This window comes from Pseudophryne corroboree, chromosome 3 (assembly GCF_028390025.1).
Source record: "Pseudophryne corroboree isolate aPseCor3 chromosome 3, aPseCor3.hap2, whole genome shotgun sequence".
Classification (NCBI taxonomy): Eukaryota; Metazoa; Chordata; class Amphibia; order Anura; family Myobatrachidae; genus Pseudophryne; species Pseudophryne corroboree.
The window spans coordinates 92,974,218-92,985,725 of record NC_086446.1 but is presented as its reverse complement, the minus strand read 5'-3'; positions in this window follow the sequence as shown (position 1 = coordinate 92,985,725).

The following is an 11,508-nucleotide window of genomic DNA, read 5'->3' as shown; positions in this document are numbered from 1 at the left end:
CCGGCAGGGCCGTCGGTGAGGGGCATCTCCTCCAAGTCCAGCTTGTACCTCTGAGACACAATATCTATTGCCCAGGGATCTAACAGGGAGTGAACCCACTTGTGGCTGAACTTATGAAGGCGTGCCCCCACCGGGCCTAGCTCCGCCTGTGGAGCCCCAGCGACATGCAGTGGATTTTGTAGAGGCCGGGGAGGACTTCTGATCCTGGGAACTAACTGTGTTGTGCAGCTTCTTTCCTCTGCCCCCGCCTCTGGCAAGAAAGGACGCACCTCGGACTTTCTTGTCTCTTTGTTCGAAAGGCTGCATTTGATAATGTCGTGCTTTCCTAGGCTGTGCAGGAATATAAGGCAAAATATCAGAATTACCAGCTATAGCTGTGGAGACCAGGTCCGAGAACCCTTCTCCACACAATCCTCAGCCTTCCATATGCCTCTTAAGTCGGCATCATCTGTCCATTGCATATTCTACAGGACACGTCAAGCAGAAATCGACATAGCTTTGTCTCTAGGACCCAGTAGACTCATGTCTCCTTGGGCATGTGTTATATATATATATATATTCCTTAAGACAGCATCTTTAATATATATCTATATATATATATATCTCTATATATATCTCTCTATATATATCTCTCTCTATATATATATATATATATATATATATATATAGAGTAAAGATACACTCGGCACTCCGCCAAATAAATGTAGACATCTTGCCCGGTGCCTTCCTTCTGAGTTTGATATAAGTATGGTATGTAGGCGGCACTCGTGGACTTAATTCAAATAAGAAACCCGGACACTCCTGGGTTGAATACAACGTTTCGGATTTATTATCCTTCGTCAGGTATATAACAAATGCAAGAAATCAAGCTTACCTTTATGCAGTTAAGAAACACCAAGTGAAAGTGAAAGTAAGTGCAAAAACACTCCCCATGCTGCTGCTGCTGACGTCATCACCAATAGACGGCGCCTGAGCAGTGACTGGGACAAAGTGAAAATGAAAGTGAAAGTAAAAACCGTTACCATGGTTACAATGATACATTCAAAAGGAAAACATACATTTTTTAGATGTAGAGGTAAAAATACGTGGTGTTGACTTCAGTACATCTATTTACCAGAAACCCACTGATTGCAACAATATGTTGCATGCCTCCAGCCACCATCCGAGCTCCCTTAAAAGAGGTCTCCCCTACTCGCAATTCTTACGGGTTCACCGCATTTGCAGTGATCCTGTTGATGAGGTGAATAAAATGGAACTTATGAAAAAAAAAATTCTAGAAAGGGGGTACAGCAACAAGGATTTACAATCAGCCAAAATTAAGGCACTCAAAGCACCTAAAGTAAAGAATATCACCTGTCCCAAACCTAATAAAATAGACACTACCATGATTTGGGTCAACAATTACACGGTATCTACTAAGACCATTGTCAGTACCGCTAAAAGGGTTTGGCCAGTAGTCCAAGCAGACCCAGACCTTGCAGAATTGTCTGAAAGTGCGTTACTACCTTGTTATACAAGGGGTAAAAACATCGGGGACCATGTGATACATGTTGACATTGCTAACATGTCACCCACATATCCTAAACACTTCATGACTAAAAAACCAGGAAACTACAGGTGCTTAGGTTGCACTACTTGCACCTATCTGGACACCGGCAATTATATCAGGCATCCACATAGTGGTAAACAGATCAAATTAAAACATGTTTTTACTTGCACCAGCAAATATGTGATCTACTGCATTAGGTGCCCTTGCAGCTTATATTACATAGGCAAAACGGTGTGCCAGTTCAAAGAAAGAATGGCACAACACCGTAGCGCCATTAAGCAGATATTGGAAGGGAAAAACATAGATCAGCCTGTTGCCAAACATTTTAAAACTTGCAAGCACAGTCTCTCCTCATTACGCTACATGATGTTGGACCATGTCAAGGAAGATATCAGGGGGGGTGATAGAGGAAAGATCCTTCTGCAGTTAGAAATTAAATGGATACATCTTTTGAATACTGTTTCCCCGCATGGACTGAATGAAATGATTTCCTTTAATTGTTTCTTATAATGGTTATGTTACTATTTTTTGTAGTATTGCTGTAAGATCATTTGTAGTAATGTCCGTTTGTACAATGTATCATTGTAACCATGGTAACGGTTTTTACTTTCACTTTCATTTTCACTTTGTCCCAGTCACTGCTCAGGCGCCGTCTATTGGTGATGACGTCAGCAGCAGCAGCATGGGGAGTGTTTTTGCACTTACTTTCACTTTCACTTGGTGTTTCTTAACTGCATAAAGGTAAGCTTGATTTCTTGCATTTGTTATATACCTGACGAAGGATAATAAATCCGAAACGTTGTATTCAACCCAGGAGTGTCCGGGTTTCTTATTTGAATTAAGTCCACGAGTGCCGCCTACATACCATACTTATATATATATATATATATATATATATATATATATATCTCTATATATACATACATATATATACATACTAGGGTCTCAATCTCTGCTGATAAGGTACCTGTCCACGCTGCCACAGCGCTATAAACCCATACCGACACAATCGCCGGTCTGAGTAGTGTACCAGAATGTGCACGCTATCTGCAGGATCCCTGAGAATAGCTGTTACGTCAGGGCTACCTTCTGGGCAAACGTGACACCTTAGGGGAAGATTCCCATCGTATCCTGGCCCTAGTGGGGAAAGGATACTCCCTGAAAATTCCTTGTGGGAAACTGCAGTCTCTTGTCTGGAGATTCCCGCTCTTTTTCATCATGAGAGGAGGGAAATTTACCTCAGCTTTCTTCCCCTTAAACATGTGTACCCTTGTGTCAGGGACAGATGAGTCATCAGTGATATGCAAATCATCTTTTATTACAATAATCATATATTGAATACTTTCCTGCCATTTTGGCTGTAACTTTGCATTATCGTAGTCGACACTGGAGTCAGACTCCGTGTCGATAAATCAGTGTCTATTACTTTGGATAGTGAGCATTGAGAGACTCTGAAGGTCTCTGCGACATAGGGACAGACATGGGTAGATTCCCTGTCTGTTCTCTAATCTTTTGTGCAATAAATTCACCTTAGCACTTAATTACACATATCCAAACAGGTGTCGGCTTTGTCGACGGAGACACCCTCTCACACACATTTGCTCCATCTCCTCCTTAGGGGAGCCTTTTACCTCAGACATGTCGACACACACGTACCGACACACCACACACTCAGGGAATGCTCATCTGAAGACAATTCCCCCATAAGGCCCTTTGGAGAGACAGAGAGAGAGTATGCCAGCACACACCCCAGCGCTATTAACCCAGGAATAACACAGTAACTTAATGTTAACCCAGTAGCTGCTGTTTATATTGATTTTTGCGCCTAATTATGTGCCCCCCCTCTCTTTTTACCCTCTTCCACCGTGTAACTGCAGGGGAGAGTCTGGGGAGCTTCCTCTCAGCGGTGCTGTGGAGAAAAAACATGGCGCTGGTGAGTGCTGAGGAAGAAGCCCCGCCCCTTCGACGGCGGGCTTCTGTCCCGCTTTAATGTACAATTTTTGGCGGGGGCTCATGCATATATACAGTGCCCAACTGTATATATGCCCAACTTTTGCCAAGAGGTCCTAATTGCTGCCCAGGGCGCCCCCCCCTGCGCCCTGCACCCTACAGTGACCGGAGTATGTGGGTGTAGTGTGGGAGCAATGGCGCACAGCTACAGTGCTGTGCGCTACCTCAGTTTGAAGACTGCAGTCTTCTGCCGCCGATTTTGAAGTCTTCTTGCTTCTTTCACCCGGCTTCTGTCTTCCGGCTCTGCGGGGGGGACGGCGGAGCGGCTCCGGGATCGGACGACAAAGGGTGAGAGCCTGTGTACGATCCCTCTGGAGCTAATGGTGTCCAGTAGCCTAAGAAGCAGGACCTATCTTCAGAGAGTAGGGCTGCTTCTCTCCCCTCAGTCCCACGATGCAGGGAGTCTGTTGCCAGCAGATCTCCCTGAAAATAAAAAACCTAACAAAATACTTTCTTATAGCAAGCTCAGGAGAGCTCACTAAACAGCACCCAGCTCGTCCGGGCAGAGATTCAAACTGAGGTCTGGAGGAGGGACATAGAGGGAGGACCAGAGCACACTAGAATCCAAATTCTTTCTTAAAGTGCCCAGTCTCCTGCGGAGCCCGTCTATTCCCCATGGTCCTTACGGAGTCCCCAGCATCCACTAGGACGTTAGAGAAACTGAAGTTTCGATGGTGCACCTAAAGCTGCATCTGAAGACCCTCAAGGTGGGTTTCTTAGTTCTTGCACATGCAGACGCACAGATGTACACCAGGGATGGGCTTTGTAGCAGCAATAGCGTAAAGTCACAGACGTGACTGCACTAAAAATAAGATTTTACTCACCGGTAAATCTATTTCTCGTAGTCCGTAGTGGATGCTGGGACTCCGTAAGGACCATGGGGATTAGCGGCTCCGCAGGAGACTGGACACAACTAAAGAAAGCTTTAGGACTACCTGGTGTGCACTGGCTCCTCCCACTAAGACCCTCCTCCAGACCTCAGTTAGGATACTGTGCCCGGAAGAGCTGACACAAATAGGAAGGATTTTGAATCCCGGGTAAGACTCATACCAGCCACACCAATCACACCGTATAACTCGTGATACTATACCCAGTTAACAGTATGAAATATAACTGAGCCTCTCAACAGATGGCTCAACAATAACCCTTTAGTTAGGCAATAACTATAAACAAGTATTGCAGACAATCCGCACTTGGGATGGGCGCCCAGCATCCACTACGGACTACGAGAAATAGATTTACCGGTGAGTAAAATCTTATTTTCTCTGACGTCCTAAGTGGATGCTGGGACTCCGTAAGGACCATGGGGATTATACCAAAGCTCCCAAACGGGCGGGAGAGTGCGGATGACTCTGCAGCACCGAATGAGCAAACTCTAGGTCCTCCTCAGCCAGGGTATCAAACTTGTAGACTGTTGCAAAAATGTTTGAACCCGACCAAGTAACAGCTCGGCAAAGTTGTCAAGCCGAGACCCCTCGGGCAGCCGCCCAAGAAGAGCCCACTTTCCTTGTGGAATGGGCTTTTACAGATTTAGGGTGCGGCAGTCCAGCCGCAGCATGTGCAAGTTGAATCGTGCTACAGTTCCAGCGAGCAATAGTCTGCTTAGAAGCAGGAGCACCCAGCTTGTTGGGTGCATACAGGATAAATAGCGAGTCAGTTTTCCTGACTCCAGCCGTCCTGGAAACATATACTTTTCAGGGCCCTCACTACGTCCAGTAACTTGGAATCCTCCAAGTCCCAAGTAGCCGCAGGCACCATAATAGGTTGGTTCACATGAAAAACTGATACCACCTTAGGAAGGAATTGGGAACGAGTCCTCAATTCCGCCTTATCCATATAAAATACAGATAAGGGCTTGTGTATGACAAAGCCGCCAATTCTGATACACGCCTGGCCGACGCCACGGCCCACAGCATGACCACTTTCCATGTGAGGTATTGTAGCTCCACGGATTTAAGTGGTTCAACTCAATGCGACTTCAGGAAATCCAACACCACGTTGAGATCCCACGGTGCCACTTGAGGCACAAACGGGGGCTGACTATGCAGCACTCCCTTAACAAAAGTCCGAACTTCAGGCAGTGAAGCCAGTTCTATTTTGGAAGAAAATCGATAGAGCCGAAATCTGGACCTTAATGGAACCCAATTTTAGGCCCATAGTCACCTCTGACTGTAGGAAGTGCAGAAATCGACCTAGCTGAAATTTCTCCTTTGGGGCCTTCCTGGCCTCACAGCACGCAACATATTTCCACCATATACGGTGATAATGGTTTGCGTTCACTTCTTTCCTAGCTTTAAATAGCGTAGGGATAACTTCCTCCGGAATGCACTTTTCCTTCAGGATCCGGCGTTCAACCGCCATGCCGTCAAACGCAGCCGTGGTACGTCTTGGAACAGACAGGCCCCCTGCTGCAGCAGGTCCTGTCTGAGCGGCAGAGGCCATGGGTCCTCTGAGATCATTTCTTGGAGTTCTGGTTACCAAGCTCTACTTGGCCAACCCGGAACAATGAGTATAGTTCTTACTCCTCTCCTTCTTATTATTCTCATTACCCTGGGTAAGAGAGGCAGAGAAGGGAACACATACACCGACTGGTACACCCACGGTGTTACCAGAGCGTCCACAGCTATCGCCTGTGGGTCCCTTGACCTGGCGCAATATCTTTGTAGCTTTTTGTTGGGGCGGGACGCCATCATGTCCACCTGTGGCCTTTCCCAACGGTGTACAATCATTTGGAATACTTCTGGATGAAGTCCCCACTCTCCCGGGTGGAGGTCGTGTCTTCTGAGAAAGTCTGCTTCTCAGTTGTCCACTCCGGGAATGAACACTGCTGACAGTGCTAACACATGATTTTCCGCCCATCGGAGAATCCTTGTGGCTTCTGCCATCGCCATCCTGCTTCTTGTGCCGCCCTGTCGGTTTACGTGAGCGACCGCCGTGATGTTGTCTGACGGGATCAGCACCGGCCGGTGTTGAAGCAGGGGTCTAGCCTGACTTAGGGCATTGTAAATGGCCCTTAGTTCCAGAATATTTATGTGTAGGGAAGTCTCCTGACTTTTCCATAGCCTTGGAAGTTTCTTCCCTGTGTGACTGCCCCCCAGCTTCGAAGGCTGGCATCCGTGGTCACCAGGACCCAGTCCTGTATGCCGAATCTGCGGCCCCCTAGAAGATGAGCACTCTGCAGCCACCACAACAGCGACACCCTGGCCCTTGGAGACAGGGTTATCCGCCGATGCATCTGAAGATGCGACCCGGACCACTTGTCCAACAGATCCCACTGGAAAATCCTTGCATGGGACCTGGCGAATGGAATTTCTTCGTAAGAAGCTACCATCCTTCCCAGGGCTCGCGTGCATTGATGCACCGACACCTGTATACGTATTAGGAGGTCTCTGTCTAGAGACGACAACTCCTTGGACTTCTCCTCCGGGAGAAACCCTTTTTATCCTGTTCTGTGTCCAGAACCATACCCAGGAACAGTAGACACGTCGTAGGAACCAGCTGCAACTTTGGAATATTCAGAATCCAGCCGTGCTGTTGTAGCACTTCCCGAGATAGTGCTACTCCGCCGAACAACTGTTCCCTGGACCTCGCCTTTATAAGGAGATCGTCCTAGTACGGGATAATTATTTCGGCCATTACCTTGGTAAATACCTCGGTTCCGGGGACAGACCAACGGCAACGTCTGGAATTGGTAATGACAATCCTGTACCACAATTTTGAGGTACTCCTGGTGAAGAGGGTAAATAGGGACATGCAGGTAAGCATCCTTGATGTCCAGTGATACCATGAAATTCTCCAGGCTTGCAATAATCGCCCTGAGCGATTCCATTTTGAACTTGAACCTTCGTATATAAGTGTTCAAGGCTTTCAATTTTAGAATGGGTCTCACCGAACCGTCTGGTTTCTGTACCACAACATTTTGGAATAGTAACCCCGGCCTTGTTGAAGGAGGGGTACCTTGATTTCACCTGCTGGAAGTACAGCTTGTGAATTGCCGCCAGTACTACCTTTCTCCGAGGGCAGCAGGCAAGGCTGATGTGAGGTAACGGCGAGGGGGAGTCGCTTCGAACTCCAGCCTGTATGTCACAACTGAGGGCCTGAGCTGACGGGAGGCAGCCTCAGTTGTAGGGGCTGAGATGTACCGGAACCTGGGAGGTTGTATCAGACCCCTGGACATGTAAGTAACATGAATAATAACTGCCCGAAGGCGTGACCACGACAACTTGGATAAAAGTCAATGATGTTTATTATGACAACTCCGCAACACAGCAGCAGTAAAAGAAAACGTAAAAGTCAGCAAAGAATAAATACAGTTCCTGGGTACTACAGGATGGCAGGAGCCACAGGGCACTGGTAGTGTGAGATAGTTCTTATGATCTTCTAGATGGAAAGTCCTTACCAGGCCCGACTGTAGCAATAGAGATAACCCAGGATTGTGCCAGCTGGTGTTCCAGGAAAAGCTGGGTTGCTGAAGATAAAACAGCTGCTGTGGATACTGGCTGGAACCAGACTGTTGTTAGCACGGAGTGGATACTGGCTGGAACCAGTTAAATAATAAATGAACTTGGGAGCGATGAAATATGAACTGAAATGTAGAACTTGAGAGCGGAGAAATAATAATACCGGTGGAGAGTGGTAAAGTGTAGAAAGGACACCGGCCCTTTAAGGGAAGCTGTACTCTGCTGGAAGCTGAGCTGGAAGCAGGTAATGTTGTAGCTGGAAACAGATGAATCCACAATGGATTGGAGAGTCAGGCTACACCGCAGGTGGAATGCTGGTGCGGGTCTCTATGGTGGAAGTCTTGAGACAGGAGCTGGAACCTGGAAGACAATCACAGGAGAGAGACAAACAGGAACTAGGTTTGACAACCAAAGCACTGACGCCTTCCTTGCTCAGGCACAGTGTATTTATACCTGCAGCAAGGAAGGGATTGGCTAGGCAATTATGCAGATTATCAATACGGAGAACAGATTGGTGGAAATGATCAGCTGACAGAATCCAAGATGGCTGCGCCCATGCAGACACTTGGAGGGAAGTTTGGTTTGTAATCCATGTGGTAATGAAAACAGTAATGGCGGCGCCGGCCACCGGAGACGGGAGGCGCCAGGCTGACAGATGCACATCCAACCACGCGGACACAGCGGAGGCCGCGGCTGACGTAATCGCCACTCAGACACTCTGCATGCAGAAGTTCAGGGACGGCGGCAGAGGCCGCGGGAGACGCCATGCCAGGTGTAATATGGCGTTTACTGTGACAGCGTCCCAGAGTGACAGGAGAGGATACAGGAATGTACACATCAGGATAACAGATGGAATCCGGTCCTGGAGCGCTGAGCCAGCCTTAGGAGGCATCTGATGGGTAAGAAATAGCGTCCAGATACCCGGATCGTGACAGCACCCCCCCCCCTTTAGGAGTGGCCCCAGGACACTTCTTTGGCTTTTGAGGAAACTTGGAATGGAATCTCCGGACCAAGGCAGGAGCATGGACATCAGAAGCATTGGTCCATGAACGTTCCTCAGGACCATAACCTTTCCAGTCAATAAGATATTGTAGTTGACCGTAACGGTGACGTGAGTCCAGGATCTTGGCCACTTCATACTCAACGCCTCGTTGAGTTTGGACTTTCGGAGTTGGAGGAAGTGAGGAATGAAACCGATTCAAGATCAGCGGTTTCAACAGGGAAACATGGAATGTCCTGGGTATTTTTAAGAAGGGAGGCAACTGGAGTCTGTAAGCAACAGGATTGATGACTTGTTCAATCTTGAAAGGACCGATATAGCGAGGTGCAAACTTCATACTGGGAACTCTTAACCTCAAATTCTTCGTGGATAACCATACCCGATCACCCACCTTGAGAGCAGGAACTGCTCGACGCTTCTTATCCGCAAACTTCTTGTACCTGAACGATGCCTTGAGCAGAGCTGATCGTACGCTCTTCCAGATATTGGCAAACTGATGCAAGGTGATATCCACTGCGGGAACAGAAGTTGCTGGAAGCGGTTGGAACTCAGGGACTTTAGGGTGGAATCCAAAGTTAGTGAAGAATGGTGTTGAAGCAGATGAAGAATGATACTGGTTGTTATGACAGAACTCGGCCCAGGGAAGTAATTGAACCCAGTCATCTTGAGAGGAGGACACATAGATGCGGAGGAAGGCCTCCAAGTCCTGATTCACCCTCTCGGTTTGACCATTGGTCTGAGGATGGTAAGCCGTGGAAAACTTTAGCTTGACTTGGAGGACTTGACATAAACTTCGCCAGAATTTGGCTGTGAATTGAACTCCTCGATCTGAGATAATTTCTTCAGGAAGACCGTGGAGTCGGAAGATCTCTTGTATGAATACTTGAGCCAACTTGGAAGCTGACGGAAGACCGGTGAGAGGAATGAAGTGTGCCATCTTGGTGAACCGGTCAACTACCACCCAGATGGTATTGAACTTGTTGCACATGGGTAAGTCTGTAATGAAATCCATCGACAAGTGGGTCCATGGTCGACGGGGAACGGATAGTGGAACCAGTTGCCCCGCAGGCGACTGGCGGGATACTTTATGTTGGGCACACTTTGGGCAAAATGCAATAAACTCCAAGACGTCCTTTTTCAGAGTTGGCCACCAATAGGACCTAGAGATAAACTCCAGGGTTTTTTGGATACCTGTATGTCCGGCAAAACGGGAAGCATGGGCCCAATGCATGAGCTTCTTCCTTAGCATCGGCTTCACAAAACTTTTCCCTGATGGGGGCGTAGAGTCCATCCCTACCGTGGAGAATGCCAACGGATTTATAATAGGATGCTTGTCTGAAGACTCTGACTCATTTTCTTGCTCCCATGAGCGGGAAAGGGCATCGGCCTTGCGATTCTGAGAGCCCGGACAGAACTGGAGTTTAAAGTCGAACCTGGAAAAGAAAAGTGCCCATCTGGCCTGACGAGGGTTGAGACATTGTGCGCCCTTCAGGTATAAAAGGTTCTTGTGGTCTGTAAGTATGGTGATTGAATGAGAAGCTCCCTCCAACAGATACCTCCACTCTTCTAGAGCGAGCTTGATGGCTAGCAACTCCTGGTCGCCAATGGCATAGTTGCGCTCAGCTGGGGAGAACTTCCGGGAGAAGAAACTGCAAGGGTGTAAATGGCCATCTTTAGCCCTCTGAGATAACACCGCTCCTACTCCAACGGAGGAGGCATCCACCTCTAAGATGAAAGGAGAGTCGATGTCAGGCTGTTTCAGAACAGGCGCAGAGATGAACCTTTGTTTTAAAAGATGAAATGCTTGCATGGCTTCTTCAGACCACTTGGACGGGTTAGCACCCTTCTTAGTGAAAGCAGTAATAGGCGCCACAATGGTGGAAAAGTCTCGTATAAACTTTCGGTAATAGTTGGCGAACCCTAAGAACCTCTGGACCCCTTTGAGGGTTAAGGGTACCGGCCAATTTTGGATTGCTTGTAGTTTCTCAGGATCCATCTCTAGTCCGGAACCGGACACAATGTACCCTAGAAACGGAATGGACTTGACTTCAAAGACGCATTTTTCTAATTTGCAATAGAGATGATTGACACGGAGACGGGACAGAACCTCTTTAACCCAAAAACGATGTTCCTCTAAATCGTTGGCAAAAATGAGGATATCGTCTAGATAGACCACGACATGACGGTATAGAATGTCTCTGAAGATCTCATTGACAAAATGCTGGAAGACAGCTGGAGCATTGCTCAATCCGAAGGGCATGACGAGGTACTCATAATGTCCGTCACGGGTGTTAAAGGCGGTCTTCCACTCGTCACCCTCACGGATCCGGATGAGATTGTATGCACCTCGCAAGTCCAGCTTTGTAAAGATGGTAGCTCCGCTAACTCTGTCAAAGAGCTCAGTAATCAGGGGTAAAGGATAACGGTTCTTGATGGTAATGTCGTTCAAACCTCTGTAGTCGATGCACGGCCGCAGACCACCATCTTTC